Raw genomic sequence first — 26,058 nt, 5'->3', positions numbered from 1 at the left:
CAATCAAAATTAGACCTTCCCAGCAGTGCTACCAGACCCCTCAACCCACCCGCAAAAATCTAGAACACCCCCAAACAGCCCCCCAAAAATATGCAATACTGTTAGGCCTAAGTTTAAATCATGCCAAATCGCTTTCTGCAACAATGCCCAAACCCCCCTTTTCCACCATGGATTTTCTTCAAACGTCTTGCAATCAAAATTAGACCTTCCCAGCAGATCTCCCAGACCCCTCAACCCACCCCCAAAAATCTATAACACCCCCAAACAGCCCCCCAAAAACATGCAATACTGCTAGGCCTAAGTTTAAATCGTGCCAAAACGCTCTCTGCAACTAGGCCCAAACCCCCCTTTTCTACCATGGATTTTCTTCAAACCGCTTGCAATCAAAATTAGACCTTCCCAGCCGTGCCCCCAGACCCCTCAACCCACCACCTAAAATCTAGAACACCCCCAAACAGCCCTCAAAAAACATGCAATACTGCTAGGCCTAAGTTTAAATCGTGCCAAAACGCTCTCTGCAACTAGGCCCAACCCCCCCTTTTTCTCCATGGATTTTCTTCAAACACTTGCAATCAAAATTAGACCTTCCCAGCAGTGCTCGCAGACCCATCAACCCACCTCCAAAAATGTAGAACACCCCCAAGCAGCCCCCAAATACATGCAATACTGGTACGCCTAAGTTTAAATCGTGCCAAAACGCTCTCTGTAACTAGGCCCAACCCCCCTTTTCCACCATGGATTTTCTTCAAACTACTTGCAATCAAAGTTAGACCTTCCCAGCCGTGCCCCCAGACCCCTCAACCCACCACCAAATATCTAGAACACCCCCAAACAGCCCTCTGAAAACATGCAATACTGCTAGGCCTAAGTTTAAATCGTGCCAAAACGCTCTCTGCAACTAGGCCCAAACCCCCCTTTTCCACCATGGATTTTCTTCAAACACTTGCAATCAAAATTAGACCTTCCAGCAGGGCTCTCAGACCCATCAACCCACCCCCAAAAATGTAGAACACCCCCAAGCAGCCCTCAAATACATGCAATAGTGCTATGCCTAAGTTTAAATCGTGCCAAAACGCTCTCTGTAACTAGGCCCAAACCCCGCTTTTCCACCATGGATTTTCTTGTAACCACTTGCAATCAAAATTAGACCTTCCCACTAGTGCTTCCAGACCCATAAACCCACCCCAAAAATCTAGAGCATGCCCAAAAAGCCCCCCAAAAACATGCAATACTGCTAAAAAAAACTTTTCCACCATGGATTTTCTTCAAACCACTTGCAATCAAAATTAGACCTTCCCAGCAGTGCTCCCAGACTCCTCAACCCACCCACAAAAATCTAGAACACCCCCAAGCAGCCCTCAAATACATGCAATAGTGCTATGCCTAAGTTGAAATCGTGCCAAAACGCTCTCTGCAACTAGGCCCAAACCCCCCTTTTCTACCTTGGATTTTCTTCAAACCACTTGCAATCAAAATTAGACCTTCCCAGCCGTGCCCCCAGACCCATCAAACCACCCCCAAAAATTTAGAACAGCCCCAAACAGACCCCAAAAACATGCAATACTGCTAAAAAAAACTTTTCCACCATGGATTTTCTTCAAACCACTTGCAATCAAAATTAGACCTTCCCAGCAGTGCTCCCAGACTCCTCAACCCACCCGCAAAAATCTAGAACACCCCCAAACAGCCCCCCAAAAATATGCAATACTGTTAGGCCTAAGTTTAAATCATGCCAAATCGCTCTCTGCAACAATGCCCAAACCCCCCTTTTCCACCATGGATTTTCTTCAAACGTCTTGCAAACAAAATTAGACCTTCCCAGCAGATCTCCCAGACCCCTCAATCCACCCCCAAAAATCTATAACACCCCCAAACAGCCCCCCAAAAACATGCAGTACTGCTAGGCCTAAGTTTAAATCATGCCAAAATGCTCTCTGCAACTAGGCCTAAATCCCCCTTTTTCACCATGGATTTCCTTCAAACCGCTTGCAATCAAAATGAGACTTTCCCAGAAGAGCTCCCAGACCCATCAACCCACCCCCAAAAATCTAGAACACCCCCAAGCAGCCCCCAAAAACATGCAATACTGCTAGTCCTAAGTTTAAATCGTTCCAAAACACTCTCTGCAACTAGGCTCGAAATCCCCTTTTCTACCATGGATTTACTTCAAACCACGTGCAATCAAAATTAGACCTTCCCAGCCGTGCCCCCAGACCCTTCAACCCACCCCCAAAAATTTAGAACACCCCCAAACAGCCCTCCAAAAACATGCAATACTGCTATACCTAAGTTTAAATCGTGCCAAAAGGCTCTCTGCAACTAGGCCCAAACCCCTCTTTTCCACCATGGATTTTCTTCAAACACTTGCAATCAAAATTAGACCTTTCCAGCAGTGCTGCCAGACCCCTCAACTCACCCACAAAAATCTAGAACACCCCCAACCAGCCCCCCAAAAACATGCAATACTGCTATACCTAGGTTTAAATCGTGCCAAAAGGCTCTCTGCAACTAGGCCCAAACCCCTCTTTTCCACCATGGATTTTCTTCAAACACTTGCAATCAAAATTAGACTTTCCCAGCAGATCTCCCAGACCCCTCAATCCACCCCCAAAAATCTATAACACCCCCAAACAGCCCCCCAAAACATGCAATACTGCTAGGGCTAAGTTTAAATCATGCCAAAACGCTCTCTGCAACTAGGCCTAAACCCCCCTTTTCCACCATGGATTTCCTTCAAACTGCTTGCAATCAAAATGAGACTTTCTCAGAAGAGCTCCCAGACCCATCAACCCACCCCCAAAAATCTAGAACACCCCCAAGCAGCCCCCAAAAACATGCAATACTGCTAGTCCTAAATTTAAATCGTGCCAAAACACTCTCTGCAACTAGGCCCAAATCCCCCTTTTCCACCATGGATTTTCATCTAACCACTTGCAATCAAAATTAGACCTTCCCAGCAGTGCTCCCAGACCTCTAAACCCACCCCCAAAAATCTAGAACATGCCCAAAAGCCCCCCAAAAACATGCAATACTGTTAGGCCTAAGTTAAAATCGTGCCAAAACGCTCTCTGCAACTAGGCCCAAACCCCCCTTTTCCACCATGGATTTTCTTCAAACTACTTGCAATCAAAATTAGACCTTCCCAGCCGTGCTCCCAGACCCCATAACCCACCTCCAAATATCTAGAACACCCCCAAACAGCCCTCCGAAAACATGCAATACTGCTAGGCCTAAGTTTAAATCGTGCCAAAACGCTCTCTGCAACTAGGCCCAAACCCCCCTTTTCCACCATGGATTTCTTCAAACACTTGCAATCAAAATTAGACCTCCCCAGCAGTGCTCCCAGACCCATAAACCCACCCCCAAAAATGTAGAACACCCCCAAGCAGCCCCCAAATACATGCAATACTGCTACGCCTAAGTTTAAATCGTACCAAAACGCTCTCTGTAACTAGGCCCAAACCCCCCTTTTCCACCATGAATTTTCTTGTAACCACTTGCAATCAAAATTAGACCTTCCCACTAGTGCTTCCAGACCCCTAAACCCACCCCAAAAATCTAGAGCATGCCCAAAAAGCCCCCCAAAAACATGCAATACTGCTAGGCCTAAGTTAAAATCGTGCCAAAACACTCTCTGCAACTAGGCCCGAAATCCCCTTTTCTAGCATGGATTTACTTCAAACCACGTGCAATCAAAATTAGACCTTCCCAGCCGTGCCCCCAGACCCTTCAACCCACCCCCAAAAATTTAGAACACCCCGAAACAGCCCTCCAAAAACATGCAATACTGCTAGGCCTAAGTTAAAATCGTGCCAAATCGCTCTCTGCAACTAGGCCCAAACCCCCCCTTTTCTACCATGGATTTTCTTCTAACCACTTGCGATCAAAATTAGACCTTCCCAGCAGTGCCCCCAGACCCCTAAACCCATCCCCAAAAATCTAGAACACCCCCAAATAGCCCTCCAAAAACATGCAATACTGCAAGGCCTAAGTTTAAATCGTGCCAAAACGCTCTCTGCAACTAGGCCCAAACCTCCCTTTTCCACCTTGGATTTTCTTCAAACTACTTGCAATCAAAATTAGACCTTCCCAGCAGTGCTCCCAGACCCATCAACCCACCCCCAAAAATCTAGAAGACCCCCAAACAGCCCCCCAAAAACATGCAATACTGCTAGGCCTAAGTTTAAATCGTGCCAAAACGCTCTCTGCAACTAGGCCCAAACCTCCCTTTTCCACCTTGGATTTTCTTCAAACCACTTGCAATCAAAATTAGACCTTCCCAGCAGTGCTCCCAGACCCATCAACCCACCCCCAAAAATCTAGAAGACCCCTAAACAGCCCTCCAAAAAAATGCAATACTGCTAGGCCTAAGATTAAATCGTGCCAACACGCTCTCTGCAACTAGGCCCAAACCCCCCTTTTCCAACAGGGATTTTCTTCAAACCACTTGCAATCAAAATTAGACCTTCCCAGAAGTGCTCCCAGACCCCTCAACCCACCCGCAAAAATCTATAACACCCCCAAACAGCCTCCCAAAAACATGCAATACTGCTAGGCCTAAGTTTAAATCGTGCCAACACGCTCTCTGCAACTAGGCCCAAACCCCCCTTTTACAACAGGGACTTTCTTCAAACCACTTGCAATCAAAATTAGACCTTCCCAGCAGTGCTCCCAGACCCCTCAACCCACCCCCAAAAATCTATAACAACCCCAAACAGCCCCCCAAAAACATGGAATACTGCTAGGCCTAAGTTTTAATCGTGCCAAAACGCTCTCTGCAACTAGGCCTAAACCCCCCTTTTCCACCATGGATTTCCTTCAAACCGCTTGCAATCAAAATGAGCCTTTCCCAGAAGAGCTCCCAGACCCATCAACCCACCCCCAAAAATGTAGAACACCCCCAAGCAGCCCCCAAATACATGAAATACTGCTACGCCTAAGTTTAAATCGTGCCAAAACGCTCTCTGTAACTAGGCCCAAACCCCCCTTTTCCACCATGGATTTTCTTCAAACACTTGCAATCAAAATTAGACCTTCCCAGCAGTGCCCCCAGACCCATCAACCCACCCCCAAAAATGTAGAACACCCCCAAGCAGCCCCCAAATACATGCAATACTGCTACGCCTAAGTTTAAATCGTGCCAAAACGGTCTCTGTAACTAGGCCCAAACCCCCCTTTTCCACCATGGATTTTCTTCAAACTGCTTGCAATCAAAATAAGACCTTCGCAGCCGTGCCCCCAGACCCCTCAACCCACCACCAAAAATCTAGAACACCCCCAAACAGCCCTCCGAAAACATGCAATGCTGCTAGGCCTAAGTTTAAATCGTGCCAAAACGCTCTCTGCAACTAGGCCCAAACCCCCCTTTTCCACCATGGATTTTCTTCAAACACTTGCAATCAAAATTAGACCTTCCAGCAGTGCTCCCAGACCCATCAACCCACCGCCAAACATGTAGAACACCCCCAAGCAGGCCCCAAATACATACAATACTGCTACACCTAAGTTTAAATTGTGCCAAAACGTTCTCTGTAACTAGGCTCAAACCCCCCTTTTCCACCATGGATTTTCTTGTAACCACTTACAATCAAAATTAGACCTTCCCAGCCGTGCCCCCAGACCCATCAAACCACCCCCAAAAATTTAGAACAGCCCTCCAAAAACATGCAATACTGCTAGGCCTAAGTTTAAATCGTGCCAAAACGCTCTCTGCAACTAGGCCCAAACCCCTCTTTTCCACCATGGATTTTCTTCAAACCACTTGCGATCAAAATTAGACCTTCCCGGCAGTGCCCCCAGACCCCTAAACCCACCCCCAAATATCTAGAACACCCCCAACCAGCCCCCCCCAAAAACATGCAATACTGCTAGGCCTAAGTTAAAATCGTGCCAAATCGCTCTCTGCAACTAGGCCCAAACCCCCCCTTTTCTACCATGGATTTTCTTCAAACCACTTGCGATCAAAATTAGACCTTCCCGGCAGTGCCCCCAGACTCCTAAACCCACCCCAAATATCTAGAACACCCCCAAATAGTCCTAAAAAAATACAATACTGCTAGGCCTAAGTTTAAATCGTGCCAATACGCTCTCTGCAACTAGGCCAAAACCCCCCTTTTCCAACAGGGATTTTCTTCAAACCACTTGCAATCAAAATTAGACCTTCCCAGCAGTGCTCCCAGACCCATCAACCCACCCGCAAAAATCTATAACACCCCCAAACAGCCCCCCAAAAACATGCAATACTGCTAGGCCTAAGTTTAAATCATGCCAAATCGCTCTCTGCAACAATGCCCAAACCCCCCTTTTCCACCATGGATTTTCTTCAAACGTCTTGCAATCAAAATTAGACTTTCCCAGCAGATCTCCCAGACCCCTCAATCCACCCCCAAAAATCTATAACACCCCCAAACAGCCCCCCAAAAACATGCAATACTGCTAGGCCTAAGTTTAAATCATGCCAAAACGCTCTCTGCAACTAGGCCTAAATCCCCCTTTTCCACCATGGATTTCCTTCAAACCGCTTGCAATTAAAATGAGACTTTCCCAGAAGAGCTCCCAGACCCATCAATCCACCCCCAAAAATCTAGAACATCCCCAAGCAGCCCCCAAAAACATGCAATACTGCTAGTCCTAAGTTTAAATCGTGCTAAAACACTCTGTGCAACTAGGCCCAAATCCCCCTTTTCCACCATGGATTTTCATCTAACCACTTGCAATCAAAATTAGACCTTCCCAGCAGTGCTCCCAGACCTCTAAACCCACCCCCAAAAATCTAGAACATGCCCAAAAGCCCCCCAAAAACATGCAATACTGTTAGGCCTAAGTTAAAATCGTGCCAAAACGCTCTCTGCAACTAGGCCCAAACCCCCCTTTTCCACCATGGATTTTCTTCAAACTACTTGCAATCAAAATTAGACCTTCCCAGCCGTGCTCCCAGACTCCTCAACCCACCACCAAATATCTAGAACACCCCCAAACAGCCCTCCGAAAACATGAAATACTGCTAGGCCTAAGTTTAAATCGTGCCAAAACGCTCTCTGCAACTAGGCCCAAACCCCCCTTTTCCACCATGGATTTCTTCAAACACTTGCAATCAAAATTAGACCTCCCCAGCAGTGCTCCCAGACCCATAAACCCACCCCCAAAAATGTAGAACACCCCCAAGCAGCCCCCAAATACATGCAATACTGCTAGGCCTAAGTTAAAATCGTGCCAAATCGCTCTCTGCAACTAGGCCCAAATCCCCCTTTTCTACCATGGATTTTCTTCTAACCACTTGCGATCAAAATTAGACCTTCCCAGCAGTGCGCCCAGACCCCTAAACCCACCCCCAAAAATCTATAACACCCCCAAATAGCCCTCCAAAAACATGCAATACTGCAAGGCCTAAGTTTAAATCGTGCCAAAACGCTCTCTGCAACTAGGCCCAAACCTCCCTTTTCCACCTTAGATTTTCTTCAAACTACTTGCAATCAAAATTAGACCTTCCCAGCAGTGCTCCCAGACTCATCAACCCACCCCCAACAATCTAGAAGACCCCCAAACAGCCCTCCAAAAACATGCAATACTGCTAGGCCTAAGATTAAATCGTGCCAACACGCTCTCTGCAACTAGGCCCAAACCCCCCTTTTCCAACAGGGATTTTCTTCAAACCACTTGCAATCAAAATTAGACCTTCCCAGCAGTGCTCCCAGACCCCTCAACCCACCCGCAAAAATCTATAACACCCCCAAACAGCCCCCCAAAAACATGCAATACTGCTAGGCCTAAGTTTAAATCGTGCCAACACGCTCTCTGCAACTAGGCCCAAACCCCCCTTTTCCAACAGGGACTTTCTTCAAACCACTTGCAATCAAAATTAGACCTTCCCAGCAGTGCTCCCAGACCCCTCAACCCACCCCCAAAAATCTATAACACCCCCAAACAGCCCCCCAAAAACATGGAATACTGCTAGGCCTAAGTTTTAATCGTGCCAAAACGCTCTCTGCAACTAGGCCTAAACCCCCCTTTTCCACCATGGATTTCCTTCAAACCGCTTGCAATCAATATGAGCCTTTCCCAGAAGAGCTCCCAGACCCATCAACCCACCCCCAAAAATGTAGAACACCCCCAAGCAGCCCCCCAAAAACATGGAATACTGCTAGGCCTAAGTTTTAATCGTGCCAAAACGCTCTCTGCAACTAGGCCTAAACCCCCCTTTTCCACCATGGATTTCCTTCAAACCACTTGCAATCAAAATGAGCCTTTCCCAGCAGTGCTCCCAGACCCATCAACCCACCCCCAAAAATGTAGAACACCCCCATGCAGCCCCCAAATAAAGCAATACTGCTACGCCTAAGTTTAAATCATGCCAAAACGCTCTGTGTAACTAGGCCCAAACCCCCCTTTTCCACCATGGATTTTCTTCAAACTACTTGCAACCAAAATTAGACCTTCCCAGCCGTGCCTCCAGACCCCTCAACCCACCACCAAATATCTAGAACACCCCCAAACAGCCCTCCGAAAACATGCAATACTGCTAGGCCTAAGTTTAAATCGTGCCAAAACGCTCTCTGCAACTAGGCCCAAACCCCCCTTTTCCACCATGGATTTTCTTCAAACACTTGCAATCAAAATTAGACCTTCCAGCAGTGCTCCCAGACCCATCAACCCACCCCCAAAAATGTAGAACACCCCCAAGCAGCCACCAAATACATGCAATAGTGCTACGCCTAAGTTTAAATCGTGCCAAAACGCTCTCTGTAACTAGGCCCAAACCCCGCTTTTCCACCATGGATTTTCTTGTAACCACTTGCAATCAAAATTAGACCTTCCCACTAGTGCTTCCAGACCCCTAAACCCACCCCAAAAATCTAGAGCATGCCCAAAAAGCCCCCCAAAAAAATGCAAATCCGCTCGGCCTAAGTTAAAATCGTGCCAAAACGCTCTCTGCAACTAGGCCCAAACCCCCCTTTTCTACCTTGGATTTTCTTCAAACCACTTGCAATCAAAATTAGACCTTCCCAGTCGTGCCCCCAGATCCATCAACCACCCCCAAAAATTTAGAACAGCCCTCCAAAAACATGCAATACTGCTAGGCCTAAGTTTAAATCCTGCCAAAACGCTCTCTGCAACTAGGCCCAAACACCTCTTTTCCACTATGGATTTTCTTCAAAAACTTGCAATCAAAATTAGACCTTCCCAGCAGTGCTCCCAGACCCCTCAACCTACCCCCATAAATCTAGAACACCCCCAAACAGACCCCAAAAACATGCAATACTGCTAAAAAAAACTTTTCCACCATGGATTTTCTTCAACCCACTTGCAATCAAAATTAGACCTTCCCAGCAGTGCTACCAGACCCCTCAACCCACCCACAAAAATCTAGAACACCCCCAAACAGCCCCCCAAAAACATGCAATACTGCTAGGCCTAAGTTAAAATCGTGCCAAATCGCTCTCAGCAACTAGGCCCAAACCCCCCCTTTTCTACCATGGATTTTCTTCAAACCACTTGCGATCAAAATTAGACCTTCCCGGCAGTACCCCCAGACCCCTAAACCCACCCCCAAATATCTAGAACACCCCCAAATAGCCCTCAAAACAACATACAATACTGCTAGGCCTAAGTTTAAATCGTGCCAACACGCTCTCTGCAACTAGGCCCAAACCCCCCTTTTCCAACAGGGATTTTCTTCAAACCACTTGCAATCAAAATTAGACCTTCCCAGCAGTGCTCCCAGACCCATCAACCCACCCCCAAAAATCTAGAACACCCCCAAGCAGCCCCCCAAAAACATGCAATACTATTAGGCCTATGTTTAAACCGTGCCAAAATGCTCTCTGCAATAAGGCCCAAACCCCCTTTTTCACCATGGATTTTCTTCAAATCACCTGCAATCAAAATTAGACCTTCCCAGCAGTGCTCCCAGACCCCTCAACCCACCCGCAAAAATCTAGAACACCCCCAAACAGCCCCCCAAAAATATGCAATACTGTTAGGCCTAAGTTTAAATCATGCCAAATCGCTCTCTGCAACAATGCCCAAACCCCCCTTTTCCACCATGGATTTTCTTCAAACGTCTTGCAATCAAAATTAGACTTTCCCAGCAGATCTCCCAGACCCCTCAATCCACCCCCAAAAATCTATACCACCCCCAAACAGCCCCCCAAAACATGCAATACTGCTAGGGCTAAGTTTAAATCATGCCAAAACGCTCTCTGCAACTAGGCCTAAATCCCCTTTTCCACCATGGATTTCCTTCAAACCGCTTGCAATTAAAATGAGACTTTCCCAGAAGAGCTCCCAGACCCATCAACCCACCCCCAAAAATCTAGAACACCCCCAAGCAGCCCCAAAAAACATGCAATACTGCTAGTCCTAAATTTAAATCGTGCCAAAACACTCTCTGCAACTAGGCCCAAATCCCCCTTTTCCACCATGGATTTTCATCTAACCACTTGCAATCAAAATTAGACCTTCCCAGCAGTGCTCCCAGACCTCTAAACACACCCCCAAAAATCTAGAACATGCCCAAAAGCCCCCCAAAAACATGCAATACTGTTAGGCCTAAGTTAAAATCGTGCCAAAACGCTCTCTGCAACTAGGCCCAAACCCCCCTTTTCCACCATGGATTTTCTTCAAACTACTTGCAATCAAAATTAGACCTTCCCCGCCGTGCTCCCAGACCCCTCAACCCACCTCCAAATATCTAGAACACCCCCAAACAGCCCTCCGAAAACATGCAATACTGCTAGGCCTAAGTTTAAATCGTGCCAAAACGCTCTCTGCAACTAGGCCCAAACCCCCCTTTTCCACCATGGATTTCTTCAAACACTTGCAATCAAAATTAGACCTCCCCAGCAGTGCTCCCAGACCCATAAACCCACCCCCAAAAATGTAGAACACCCCCAAGCAGCCCCCAAATACATGCAATACTGCTACGCCTAAGTTTAAATCGTACCAAAACGCTCTCTGTAACTAGGCCCAAACCCCCCTTTTCCACCATGAATTTTCTTGTAACCACTTGCAATCAAAATTAGACCTTCCCACTAGTGCTTCCAGACCCCTAAACCCACCCCAAAAATCTAGAGCATGCCCAAAAAGCCCCCCAAAAACATGCAATACTGTTAGGCCTAAGTTAAAATCGTGCCAAAACACTCTCTGCAACTAGGCCCGAAATCCCCTTTTCTACCATGGATTTACTTCAAACCACGTGCAATCAAAATTAGACCTTCCCAGCCGTGCCCCCAGACCCTTCAACCCACCCACAAAAATTTAGAACACCCCGAAACAGCCCTCCAAAAACATGCAATACTGCTAGGCCAAAGTTAAAATCGTGCCAAATCGCTCTCTGCAACTAGGCCCAAACCCCCCCTTTTCTACCATGGATTTTCTTCTAACCACTTGCGATCAAAATTAGACCTTCCCAGCAGTGCCCCCAGACCCCTAAACCCATCCCCAAAAATCTAGAACACCCCCAAATAGCCCTCCAAAAACATGCAATACTGCAAGGCCTAAGTTTAAATCGTGCCAAAACGCTCTCTGCAACTAGGCCCAAACCTCCCTTTTCCACCTTGGATTTTCTTCAAACTACTTGCAATCAAAATTAGACCTTCCCAGCAGTGCTCCCAGACCCATCAACCCACCCCCAAAAATCTAGAAGACCCCCAAACAGCCCTCCAAAAACATGCAATACTGCTAGGCCTAAGTTTAAATCGTGCCAAAACGCTCTCTGCAACTAGGCCCAAACCTCCCTTTTCCACCTTGGATTTTCTTCAAACCACTTGCAATCAAAATTAGACCTTCCCAGCAGTGCTCCCAGACCCATCAACCCACCCCCAAAAATCTAGAAGACCCCTAAACAGCCCTCCAAAAAAATGCAATACTGCTAGGCCTAAGATTAAATCGTGCCAACACGCTCTCTGCAACTAGGCCCAAACCCCCCTTTTCCAACAGGGATTTTCTTCAAACCACTTGCAATCAAAATTAGACCTTCCCAGAAGTGCTCCCAGACCCCTCAAACCACCCGCAAAAATCTATAACACCCCCAAACAGCCTCCCAAAAACATGCAATACTGCTAGGCCTAAGTTTTAATCGTGCCAAAACGCTCTCTGCAACTAGGCCTAAACCCCCCTTTTCCACCATGGATTTCCTTCAAACCGCTTGCAATCAAAATGAGCCTTTCCCAGAAGAGCTCCCAGACCCATCAACCCACCCCCAAAAATGTAGAACACCCCCAAGCAGCCCCCAAATACATGAAATACTGCTACGCCTAAGTTTAAATCGTGCCAAAACGCTCTCTGTAACTAGGCCCAAACCCCCCTTTTCCACCATGGATTTTCTTCAAACACTTGCAATCAAAATTAGACCTTCCAGCAGTGCTCCCAGACCCATCAACCCACCGCCAAACATGTAGAACACCCCCAAGCAGGCCCCAAATACATGCAATACTGCTACACCTAAGTTTAAATTGTGCCAAAACGTTCTCTGTAACTAGGCTCAAACCCCCCTTTTCCACCATGGATTTTCTTGTAACCACTTACAATCAAAATTAGACCTTCCCAGCCGTGCCCCCAGACCCATCAAACCACCCCCAAAAATTTAGAACAGCCCTCCAAAAACATGCAATACTGCTAGGCCTAAGTTTAAATCGTGCCAAAACGCTCTCTGCAACTAGGCCCAAACCCCTCTTTTCCACCATGGATTTTCTTCAAACCACTTGCGATCAAAATTAGACCTTCCCGACAGTGCCCCCAGACCCCTAAACCCACCCCCAAATATCTAGAACACCCCCAACCAGCCCCCCCAAAAACATGCAATACTGCTAGGCCTAAGTTAAAATCGTGCCAAATCGCTCTCTGCAACTAGGCCCAAACCCCCCCTTTTCTACCATGGATTTTCTTCAAACCACTTGCGATCAAAATTAGACCTTCCCGGCAGTGCCCCCAGACTCCTAAACCCACCCCAAATATCCAGAACACCCCCAAATAGCCCTAAAAAAAATACAATACTGCTAGGCCTAAGTTTAAATCGTGCAAATACGCTCTCTGCAACTAGGCCCAAACCCCCCTTTTCCAACAGGGATTTTCTTCAAACCACTTGCAATCAAAATTAGACCTTCCCAGCAGTGCTCCCAGACCCATCAACCCACCCCCCAAAATCTAGAACACCCCCAAGCAGCCCCCCAAAAACATGCAATACTATTAGGCCTATGTTTAAACCGTGCCAAAATGCTCTCTGCAATAAGGCCCAAACCCCCTTTTTCACCATGGATTTTCTTCAAATCACATGCAATCAAAATTAGACCTTCCCAGCAGTGCTACCAGACCCCTCAACCCACCCGCAAAAATCTAGAACACACCCAAACAGCCCCCCAAAAATATGCAATACTGTTAGGCCTAAGTTTAAATCATGCCAAATCGCTTTCTGCAACAATGCCCAAACCCCCCTTTTCCACCATGGATTTTCTTCAAACGTCTTGCAATCAAAATTAGACCTTCCCAGCAGATCTCCCAGACCCCTCAACCCACCCCCAAAAATCTATAACACCCCCAAACAGCCCCCCAAAAACATGCAATACTGCTAGGCCTAAGTTTAAATCGTGCCAAAACGCTCTCTGCAACTAGGCCCAAACCCCCCTTTTCTACCATGGATTTTCTTCAAACCGCTTGCAATCAAAATTAGACCTTCCCAGCCGTGCCCCCAGACCCCTCAACCCACCACCTAAAATCTAGAACACCCCCAAACAGCCCTCAAAAAACATGCAATACTGCTAGGCCTAAGTTTAAATCGTGCCAAAACGCTCTCTGCAACTAGGCCCAACCCCCCCTTTTTCTCCATGGATTTTCTTCAAACACTTGCAATCAAAATTAGACCTTCCCAGCAGTGCTCCCAGACCCATCAACCCACCTCCAAAAATGTAGAACACCCCCAAGCAGCCCCCAAATACATGCAATACTGCTACGCCTAAGTTTAAATTGTGCCAAAACGCTCTCTGTAACTAGGCCCAACCCCCCCTTTTCCACCATGGATTTTCTTCAAACTACTTGCAATCAAAGTTAGACCTTCCCAGCCGTGCCCCCAGACCCCTCAACCCACCACCAAATATCTAGAACACCCCCAAACAGCCCTCTGAAAACATGCAATACTGCTAGGCCTAAGTTTAAATCGCGCCAAAACGCTCTCTGCAACTAGGCCCAAACCCCCCTTTTCCACCATGGATTTTCTTCAAACACTTGCAATCAAAATTAGACCTTCCAGCAGGGCTCTCAGACCCATCAACCCACCCCCAAAAATGTAGAACACCCCCAAGCAGCCCTCAAATACATGCAATAGTGCTATGCCTAAGTTTAAATCGTGCCAAAACGCTCTCTGTAACTAGGCCCAAACCCCGCTTTTCCACCATGGATTTTCTTGTAACCACTTGCAATCAAAATTAGACCTTCCCACTAGTGCTTCCAGACCCATAAACCCACCCCAAAAATCTAGAGCATGCCCAAAAAGCCCCCCAAAAACATGCAATACTGCTCGGCCTAAGTTAAAATTGTGCCAAAACGCTCTCTGCAACTAGGCCCAAACCCCCCTTTTCTACCTTGGATTTTCTTCAAACCACTTGCAATCAAAATTAGACCTTCCCAGCCGTGCCCCCAGACCCATCAAACCACCCCCAAAAATTTAGAACAGCCCCAAACAGACCCCAAAAACATGCAATACTGCTAAAAAAAACTTTTCCACCATGGATTTTCTTCAAACCACTTGCAATCAAAATTAGACCTTCCCAGCAGTGCTCCCAGACTCCTCAACCCACCCACAAAAATCTAGAACACCCCCAACCAGCCCCCCAAAAACATGCAATACTGCTAGGCCTAAGTTAAAATCGTGCCAAATCGCTTTCTGCAACTAGGCCCAAACCCCCCCTTTTCTACAATGGATTTTCTTCAAACCTCTTGCGATCAAAATTAGACCTTCCCGGCAGTGCCCCCAGACCCCTAAACCCACCCCCAAATATCAAGAACACCCCCAAATAGCCCTCAAAAAAAACATACAATACTGCTAGGCCTAAGTTTAAATCGTGCCAACACGCTCTCTGCAACTAGGCCCAAACCCCCCTTTTCCAACAGGGATTTTCTTCAAACCACTTGCAATCAAAATTAGACCTTCCCAGCAGTGCTCCCAGTCCCATCAACCCACCCCCAAAAATCTAGAACACCCCCAAGCAGCCCCCCAAAAACATGCAATACTATTAGGCCTATGTTTAAACCGTGCCAAAATGCTCTCTGCAATAAGGCCCAAACCCCCTTTTTCACCATGGATTTTCTTCAAATCACCTGCATTCAAAATTAGACCTACCCAGCAGTGCTCCCAGACCCCTCAACCCACCCGCAAAAATCTAGAACACCCCCAAACAGCCCCCCAAAAATATGCAATACTGTTAGGCCTAAGTTTAAATCATGCCAAATCGCTCTCTGCAACAATGCCCAAACCCCCCTTTTCCACCATGGATTTTCTTCAAACGTCTTGCAAACAAAATTAGACCTTCCCAGCAGATCTCCCAGACCCCTAAATCCACCCCCAAAAATGTATAACACCCCCAAACAGCCCCCCAAAAACATGCAGTACTGCTAGGCCTAAGTTTAAATCATGCCAAACGCTCTCTGCAACTAGGCCTAAATCCCCCTTTTTCACCATGGATTTCCTTCAAACCGCTTGCAATCAAAATGAGACTTTCCCAGAAGAGCTCCCAGACCCATCAACCCACCCCCAAAAATCTAGAACACCCCCAAGCAGCCCCCAAAAACATGCAATACTGCTAGTCCTAAGTTTAAATCGTGCCAAAACACTCTCTGCAACTAGGCTCGAAATCCCCTTTTCTACCATGGATTTACTTCAAACCACGTGCAATCAAAATTAGACCTTCCCAGCCGTGCCCCCAGACCCTTCAACCCACCCCCAAAAATTTAGAACACCCCCAAACAGCCCTCCAAAAACACGCAATACTGCTATACCTAAGTTTAAATCGTGCCAAAAGGCTCTCTGCAACTAGGCCCAAACCCCTCTTTTCCACCATGGATTTTCTTCAAACACTTGCAATCAAAATTATACCTTTCCAGCAGTGCTGCCAGACCCCTCAACTCACCCACAAAAATCTAGAACACCCCCAACCAGCCCCCCAAAAACATGCAATACTGCTATACCTAAGTTTAAATCGTGCCAAAAGGCTCTCTGCAACTAGGCCCAAACCCCTCTTTTCCACCATGGATTTTCTTCAAAACACTTGCAATCAAAATTAGACTTTCCCAGCAGATCTCCCAGACCCCTCAATCCACCCCCAAAAATCTATAACACCCCCAAACAGCCCCCCAAAACATGCAATACTGCTAGGGCTAAGTTTAAATCATGCCAAAACGCTCTCTGCAACTAGGCCTAAACCCCCCTTTTCCACCATGGATTTCCTTCAAACTGCTTGCAATCAAAATGAGACTTTCTCAGAAGAGCTCCCAGACCCATCAACCCACCCCCAAAAATCTAGAACACCCCCAAGCAGCCCCCAAAAACATGCAATACTGCTAGTCCTAAATTTAAATCGTGCCAAAACACTCTCTGCAACTAGGCCCAAATCCCCCTTTTCCACCATGGATTTTCTTCAAACACTTGCAATCAAAATTAGACCTTCCAGCAGTGCTCCCAGACCCATCAACCCACCGCCAAACATGTAGAACACCCCCAAGCAGGCCCCAAATACATGCAATACTGCTACACCTAAGTTTAAATTGTGCCAAAACGTTCTCTGTAACTAGGCTCAAACCCCCCTTTTCCACCATGGATTTTCTTGTAACCACTTACAATCAAAATTAGACCTTCCCAGCCGTGCCCCCAGACCCATCAAACCACCCCCAAAAATTTAGAACAGCCCTCCAAAAACATGCAATACTGCTAGGCCTAAGTTTAAATCGTGCCAAAACGCTCTCTGCAACTAGGCCCAAACCCCTCTTTTCCACCATGGATTTTCTTCAAACCACTTGCGATCAAAATTAGACCTTCCCGACAGTGCCCCCAGACCCCTAAACCCACCCCCAAATATCTAGAACACCCCCAACCAGCCCCCCCAAAAACATGCAATACTGCTAGGCCTAAGTTAAAATCGTGCCAAATCGCTCTCTGCAACTAGGCCCAAACCCCCCCTTTTCTACCATGGATTTTCTTCAAACCACTTGCGATCAAAATTAGACCTTCCCGGCAGTGCCCCCAGACTCCTAAACCCACCCCAAATATCTAGAACACCCCCAAATAGCCCTAAAAAAAATACAATACTGCTAGGCCTAAGTTTAAATCGTGCAAATACGCTCTCTGCAACTAGGCCCAAACCCCCCTTTTCCAACAGGGATTTTCTTCAAACCACTTGCAATCAAAATTAGACCTTCCCAGCAGTGCTCCCAGACCCATCAACCCACCCCCCAAAATCTAGAACACCCCCAAGCAGCCCCCCAAAAACATGCAATACTATTAGGCCTATGTTTAAACCGTGCCAAAATGCTCTCTGCAATAAGGCCCAAACCCCCTTTTTCACCATGGATTTTCTTCAAATCACATGCAATCAAAATTAGACCTTCCCAGCAGTGCTACCAGACCCCTCAACCCACCCGCAAAAATCTAGAACACCCCCAAACAGCCCCCCAAAAATATGCAATACTGTTAGGCCTAAGTTTAAATCATGCCAAATCGCTTTCTGCAACAATGCCCAAACCCCCCTTTTCCACCATGGATTTTCTTCAAACGTCTTGCAATCAAAATTAGACCTTCCCAGCAGATCTCCCAGACCCCTCAACCCACCCCCAAAAATCTATAACACCCCCAAACAGCCCCCCAAAAACATGCAATACTGCTAGGCCTTAGTTTAAATCGTGCCAAAACGCTCTCTGCAACTAGGCCCAAACCCCCCTTTTCTACCATGGATTTTCTTCAAACCGCTTGCAATCAAAATTAGACCTTCCCAGCCGTGCCCCCAGACCCCTCAACCCACCACCTAAAATCTAGAACACCCCCAAACAGCCCTCAAAAAACATGCAATACTGCTAGGCCTAAGTTTAAATCGTGCCAAAACGCTCTCTGCAACTAGGCCCAACCCCCCCTTTTTCTCCATGGATTTTCTTCAAACACTTGCAATCAAAATTAGACCTTCCCAGCAGTGCTCCCAGACCCATCAACCCACCTCCAAAAATGTAGAACACCCCCAAGCAGCCCCCAAATACATGCAATACTGCTACGCCTAAGTTTAAATTGTGCCAAAACGCTCTCTGTAACTAGGCCCAACCCCCCCTTTTCCACCATGGATTTTCTTCAAACTACTTGCAATCAAAGTTAGACCTTCCCAGCCGTGCCCCCAGACCCCTCAACCCACCACCAAATATCTAGAACACCCCCAAACAGCCCTCTGAAAACATGCAATACTGCTAGGCCTAAGTTTAAATCGCGCCAAAACGCTCTCTGCAACTAGGCCCAAACCCCCCTTTTCCACCATGGATTTTCTTCAAACACTTGCAATCAAAATTAGACCTTCCAGCAGGGCTCTCAGACCCATCAACCCACCCCCAAAAATGTAGAACACCCCCAAGCAGCCCTCAAATACATGCAATAGTGCTATGCCTAAGTTTAAATCGTGCCAAAACGCTCTCTGTAACTAGGCCCAAACCCCGCTTTTCCACCATGGATTTTCTTGTAACCACTTGCAATCAAAATTAGACCTTCCCACTAGTGCTTCCAGACCCATAAACCCACCCCAAAAATCTAGAGCATGCCCAAAAAGCCCCCCAAAAACATGCAATACTGCTCGGCCTAAGTTAAAATTGTGCCAAAACGCCCTCTGCAACTAGGCCCAAACCCCCCTTTTCTACCTTGGATTTTCTTCAAACCACTTGCAATCAAAATTAGACCTTCCCAGCCGTGCCCCCAGACCCATCAAACCACCCCCAAAAATTTAGAACAGCCCCAAACAGACCCCAAAAACATGCAATACTGCTAAAAAAAACTTTTCCACCATGGATTTTCTTCAAACCACTTGCAATCAAAATTAGACCTTCCCAGCAGTGCTCCCAGACTCCTCAACCCACCCACAAAAATCTAGAACACCCCCAACCAGCCCCCCAAAAACATGCAATACTGCTAGGCCTAAGTTAAAATCGTGCCAAATCGCTTTCTGCAACTAGGCCCAAACCCCCCCTTTTCTACAATGGATTTTCTTCAAACCTCTTGCGATCAAAATTAGACCTTCCCGGCAGTGCCCCCAGACCCCTAAACCCACCCCCAAATATCAAGAACACCCCCAAATAGCCCTCAAAAAAAACATACAATACTGCTAGGCCTAAGTTTAAATCGTGCCAACACGCTCTCTGCAACTAGGCCCAAACCCCCCTTTTCCAACAGGGATTTTCTTCAAACCACTTGCAATCAAAATTAGACCTTCCCAGCAGTGCTCCCAGTCCCATCAACCCACCCCCAAAAATCTAGAACACCCCCAAGCAGCCCCCCAAAAACATGCAATACTATTAGGCCTATGTTTAAACCGTGCCAAAATGCTCTCTGCAATAAGGCCCAAACCCCCTTTTTCACCATGGATTTTCTTCAAATCACCTGCATTCAAAATTAGACCTACCCAGCAGTGCTCCCAGACCCCTCAACCCACCCGCAAAAATCTAGAACACCCCCAAACAGCCCCCCAAAAATATGCAATACTGTTAGGCCTAAGTTTAAATCATGCCAAATCGCTCTCTGCAACAATGCCCAAACCCCCCTTTTCCACCATGGATTTTCTTCAAACGTCTTGCAAACAAAATTAGACCTTCCCAGCAGATCTCCCAGACCCCTAAATCCACCCCCAAAAATGTATAACACCCCCAAACAGCCCCCCAAAAACATGCAGTACTGCTAGGCCTAAGTTTAAATCATGCCAAACGCTCTCTGCAACTAGGCCTAAATCCCCCTTTTTCACCATGGATTTCCTTCAAACCGCTTGCAATCAAAATGAGACTTTCCCAGAAGAGCTCCCAGACCCATCAACCCACCCCCAAAAATCTAGAACACCCCCAAGCAGCCCCCAAAAACATGCAATACTGCTAGTCCTAAGTTTAAATCGTGCCAAAACACTCTCTGCAACTAGGCTCGAAATCCCCTTTTCTACCATGGATTTACTTCAAACCACGTGCAATCAAAATTAGACCTTCCCAGCCGTGCCCCCAGACCCTTCAACCCACCCCCAAAAATTTAGAACACCCCCAAACAGCCCTCCAAAAACACGCAATACTGCTATACCTAAGTTTAAATCGTGCCAAAAGGCTCTCTGCAACTAGGCCCAAACCCCTCTTTTCCACCATGGATTTTCTTCAAACACTTGCAATCAAAATTATACCTTTCCAGCAGTGCTGCCAGACCCCTCAACTCACCCACAAAAATCTAGAACACCCCCAACCAGCCCCCCAAAAACATGCAATACTGCTATACCTAAGTTTAAATCGTGCCAAAAGGCTCTCTGCAACTAGGCCCAAACCCCTCTTTTCCACCATGGATTTTCTTCAAAACACTTGCAATCAAAATTAGACTTTCCCAGCAGATCTCCCAGACCCCTCAATCCACCCCCAAAAATCTATAACACCCCCAAACAGCCCCCCAAAACATGCAATACTGCTAGGGCTAAGTTTAAATCATGCCAAAACGCTCTCTGCAACTAGGCCTAAACCCCCCTTTTCCACCATGGATTTCCTTCAAACTGCTTGCAATCAAAATGAGACTTTCTCAGAAGAGCTCCCAGACCCATCAACCCACCCCCAAAAATCTAGAACACCCCCAAGCAGCCCCCAAAAACATGCAATACTGCTAGTCCTAAATTTAAATCGTGCCAAAACACTCTCTGCAACTAGGCCCAAATCCCCCTTTTCCACCATGGATTTTCATCTAACCACTTGCAATCAAAATTAGACCTTCCCAGCAGTGCTCCCAGACCTCTAAACCCACCCCCAAAAATCTAGAACATGCCCAAAAGCCCCCCAAAAACATGCAATACTGTTAGGCCTAAGTTAAAATCGTGCCAAAACGCTCTCTGCAACTAGGCCCAAACCCCCCTTTTCCACCATGGATTTTCTTCAAACTACTTGCAATCAAAATTAGACCTTCCAAGCCGTGCTCCCAGACCCCTCAACCCACCTCCAAATATCTAGAACACCCCCAAACAGCCCTCCGAAAACATGCAATACTGCTAGGCCTAAGTTTAAATCGTGCCAAAACGCTCTCTGCAACTAAGCCCAAACCCCCCTTTTCCACCATGGATTTCTTCAAACACTTGCAATCAAAATTAGAACTCCCCAGCAGTGCTCCCAGACCCATAAACCCACCCCCAAAAATGTAGAACACCCCCAAGCAGCCCCCAAATACATGCAATACTGCTACGCCTAAGTTTAAATCGTACCAAAACGCTCTCTGTAACTAGGCCCAAACCCCCCTTTTCCACCATGAATTTTCTTGTAACCACTTGCAATCAAAATTAGACCTTCCCACTAGTGCTTCCAGACCCCTAAACCCACCCCAAAAATCTAGAGCATGCCCAAAAAGCCCCCCAAAAACATGCAATACTGCTAGGCCTAAGTTAAAATCGTGCCAAAACACTCTCTGCAACTAGGCCCGAAATCCCCTTTTCTACCATGGATTTACTTCAAACCACGTGCAATCAAAATTAGACCTTCCCAGCCGTGCCCCCAGACCCTTCAACCCACCCCCAAAAATTTAGAACACCCCGAAACAGCCCTCCAAAAAAATGCAATACTGCTAGGCCTAAGTTAAAATCGTGCCAAATCGCTCTCTGCAACTAGGCCCAAACCCCCCCTTTTCTACCATGGATTTTCTTCTAACCACTTGCGATCAAAATTAGACCTTCCCAGCAGTGCCCCCAGACCCCTAAACCCATCCCCAAAAATCTAGAACACCCCCAAATAGCCCTCCAAAAACATGCAATACTGCAAGGCCTAAGTTTAAATCGTGCCAAAACGCTCTCTGCAACTAGGCCCAAACCTCCCTTTTCCACCTTGGATTTTCTTCAAACTACTTGCAATCAAAATTAGACCTTCCCAGCAGTGCTCCCAGACCCATCAACCCACCCCCAAAAATCTAGAAGACCCCCAAACAGCCCTCCAAAAACATGCAATACTGCTAGGCCTAAGTTTAAATCGTGCCAAAACGCTCTCTGCAACTAGGCCCAAACCTCCCTTTTCCACCTTGGATTTTCTTCAAACCACTTGCAATCAAAATTAGACCTTCCCAGCAGTGCTCCCAGACCCATCAACCCACCCCCAAAAATCTAGAAGACCCCTAAACAGCCCTCCAAAAAAATACAATACTGCTAGGCCTAAGATTAAATCGTGCCAACACGCTCTCTGCAACTAGGCCTAAACCCCCCTTTTCCACCATGGATTTCCTTCAAACTGCTTGCAATCAAAATGAGACTTTCTCAGAAGAGCTCCCAGACCCATCAACCCACCCCCAAAAATCTAGAACACCCCCAAGCAGCCCCCAAAAACATGCAATACTGCTAGTCCTAAATTTAAATCGTGCCAAAACACTCTCTGCAACTAGGCCCAAATCCCCCTTTTCCACCATGGATTTTCATCTAACCACTTGCAATCAAAATTAGACCTTCCCAGCAGTGCTCCCAGACCTCTAAACCCACCCCCAAAAATCTAGAACATGCCCAAAAGCCCCCCAAAAACATGCAATACTGTTAGGCCTAAGTTAAAATCGTGCCAAAACGCTCTCTGCAACTAGGCCCAAACCCCCCTTTTCCACCATGGATTTTCTTCAAACTACTTGCAATCAAAATTAGACCTTCCAAGCCGTGCTCCCAGACCCCTCAACCCACCTCCAAATATCTAGAACACCCCCAAACAGCCCTCCGAAAACATGCAATACTGCTAGGCCTAAGTTTAAATCGTGCCAAAACGCTCTCTGCAACTAAGCCCAAACCCCCCTTTTCCACCATGGATTTCTTCAAACACTTGCAATCAAAATTAGAACTCCCCAGCAGTGCTCCCAGACCCATAAACCCACCCCCAAAAATGTAGAACACCCCCAAGCAGCCCCCAAATACATGCAATACTGCTACGCCTAAGTTTAAATCGTACCAAAACGCTCTCTGTAACTAGGCCCAAACCCCCCTTTTCCACCATGAATTTTCTTGTAACCACTTGCAATCAAAATTAGACCTTCCCACTAGTGCTTCCAGACCCCTAAACCCACCCCAAAAATCTAGAGCATGCCCAAAAAGCCCCCCAAAAACATGCAATACTGCTAGGCCTAAGTTAAAATCGTGCCAAAACACTCTCTGCAACTAGGCCCGAAATCCCCTTTTCTACCATGGATTTACTTCAAACCACGTGCAATCAAAATTAGACCTTCCCAGCCGTGCCCCCAGACCCTTCAACCCACCCCCAAAAATTTAGAACACCCCGAAACAGCCCTCCAAAAAAATGCAATACTGCTAGGCCTAAGTTAAAATCGTGCCAAATCGCTCTCTGCAACTAGGCCCAAACCCCCCCTTTTCTACCATGGATTTTCTTCTAACCACTTGCGATCAAAATTAGACCTTCCCAGCAGTGCCCCCAGACCCCTAAATCCATCCCCAAAAATCTAGAACACCCCCAAATAGCCCTCCAAAAACATGCAATACTGCAAGGCCTAAGTTTAAATCGTGCCAAAACGCTCTCTGCAACTAGGCCCAAACCTCCCTTTTCCACCTTGGATTTTCTTCAAACTACTTGCAATCAAAATTAGACCTTCCCAGCAGTGCTCCCAGACCCATCAACCCACCCCCAAAAATCTAGAAGACCCCCAAACAGCCCTCCAAAAACATGCAATACTGCTAGGCCTAAGTTTAAATCGTGCCAAAACGCTCTCTGCAACTAGGCCCAAACCTCCCTTTTCCACCTTGGATTTTCTTCAAACCACTTGCAATCAAAATTAGACCTTCCCAGCAGTGCTCCCAGACCCATCAACCCACCCCCAAAAATCTAGAAGACCCCTAAACAGCCCTCCAAAAAAATACAATACTGCTAGGCCTAAGATTAAATCGTGCCAACACGCTCTCTGCAACTAGGCCCAAACCCCCCTTTTCCAACAGGGATTTTCTTCAAACCACTTGCAATCAAAATTAGACCTTCCCAGAAGTGCTCCCAGACCCCTCAACCCACCCGCAAAAATCTATAACACCCCCAAACAGCCTCCCAAAAACATGCAATACTGCTAGGCCTAAGTTTAAATCGTGCCAACACGCTCTCTGCAACTAGGCCCAAACCCCCCTTTTACAACAGGGACTTTCTTCAAACCACTTGCAATCAAAATTAGACCTTCCCAGCAGTGCTCCCAGACCCCTCAACCCACCCCCAAAAATCTATAACACCCCCAAACAGCCCCCCAAAAACATGGAATACTGCTAGGCCTAAGTTTTAATCGTGCCAAAACGCTCTCTGCAACTAGGCCTAAACCCCCCTTTTCCACCATGGATTTCCTTCAAACCGCTTGCAATCAAAATGACCCTTTCCCAGAAGAGCTCCCAGACCCATCAACCCACCCCCAAAAATGTAGAACACCCCCAAGCAGCCCCCAAATACATGAAATACTGCTACGCCTAAGTTTAAATCGTGCCAAAACGCTCTCTGTAACTAGGCCCAAACCCCCCTTTTCCACCATGGATTTTCTTCAAACACTTGCAATCAAAATTAGACCTTCCCAGCAGTGCTCCCAGACCCTTCAACCCACCCCCAAAAATGTAGAACACCCCCAAGCAGCCCCCAAATACATGCAATACTGCTACGCCTAAGTTTAAATCGTGCCAAAACGGTCTCTGTAACTAGGCCCAAACCCCCCTTTTCCACCATGGATTTTCTTCAAACTGCTTGCAATCAAAATTAGACCTTCGCAGCCGTGCCCCCAGACCCCTCAACCCACCACCAAAAATCTAGAACACCCCCAAACAGCCCTCCGAAAACATGCAATGCTGCTAGGCCTAAGTTTAAATCGTGCCAAAACGCTCTCTGCAACTAGGCCCAAACCCCCCTTTTCCACCATGGATTTTCTTCAAACACTTGCAATCAAAATTAGACCTTCCAGCAGTGCTCCCAGACCCATCAACCCACCGCCAAACATGTAGAACACCCCCAAGCAGGCCCCAAATACATGCAATACTGCTACACCTAAGTTTAAATTGTGCCAAAACGTTCTCTGTAACTAGGCTCAAACCCCCCTTTTCCACCATGGATTTTCTTGTAACCACTTACAATCAAAATTAGACCTTCCCAGCCGTGCCCCCAGACCCATCAAACCACCCCCAAAAATTTAGAACAGCCCTCCAAAAACATGCAATACTGCTAGGCCTAAGTTTAAATCGTGCCAAAACGCTCTCTGCAACTAGGCCCAAACCCCTCTTTTCCACCATGGATTTTCTTCAAACCACTTGCGATCAAAATTAGACCTTCCCGGCAGTGCCCCCAGACCCCTAAACCCACCCCCAAATATCTAGAACACCCCCAACCAGCCCCCCCAAAAACATGCAATACTGCTAGGCCTAAGTTAAAATCGTGCCAAATCGCTCTCTGCAACTAGGCCCAAACCCCCCCTTTTCTACCATGGATTTTCTTCAAACCACTTGCGATCAAAATTAGACCTTCCCGGCAGTGCCCCCAGACTCCTAAACCCACCCCAAATATCTAGAACACCCCCAAATAGCCCTAAAAAAATACAATACTGCTAGGCCTAAGTTTAAATCGTGCCAATACGCTCTCTGCAACTAGGCCCAAACCCCCCTTTTCCAACAGGGATTTTCTTCAAACCACTTGCAATCAAAATTAGACCTTCCCAGCAGTGCTCCCAGACCCATCAACCCACCCCCCAAAATCTAGAACACCCCCAAGCAGCCCCCCAAAAACATGCAATACTATTAGGCCTATGTTTAAACCGTGCCAAAATGCTCTCTGCAATAAGGCCCAAACCCCCTTTTTCACCATGGATTTTCTTCAAATCACCTGCAATCAAAATTAGACCTT

This window comes from Lissotriton vulgaris, chromosome 3_1, assembly GCF_964263255.1.
Source record: "Lissotriton vulgaris chromosome 3_1, aLisVul1.2, whole genome shotgun sequence".
NCBI classification, from domain to species: Eukaryota; Metazoa; Chordata; class Amphibia; order Caudata; family Salamandridae; genus Lissotriton; species Lissotriton vulgaris.
This window is presented reverse-complemented; position numbering follows the sequence as displayed.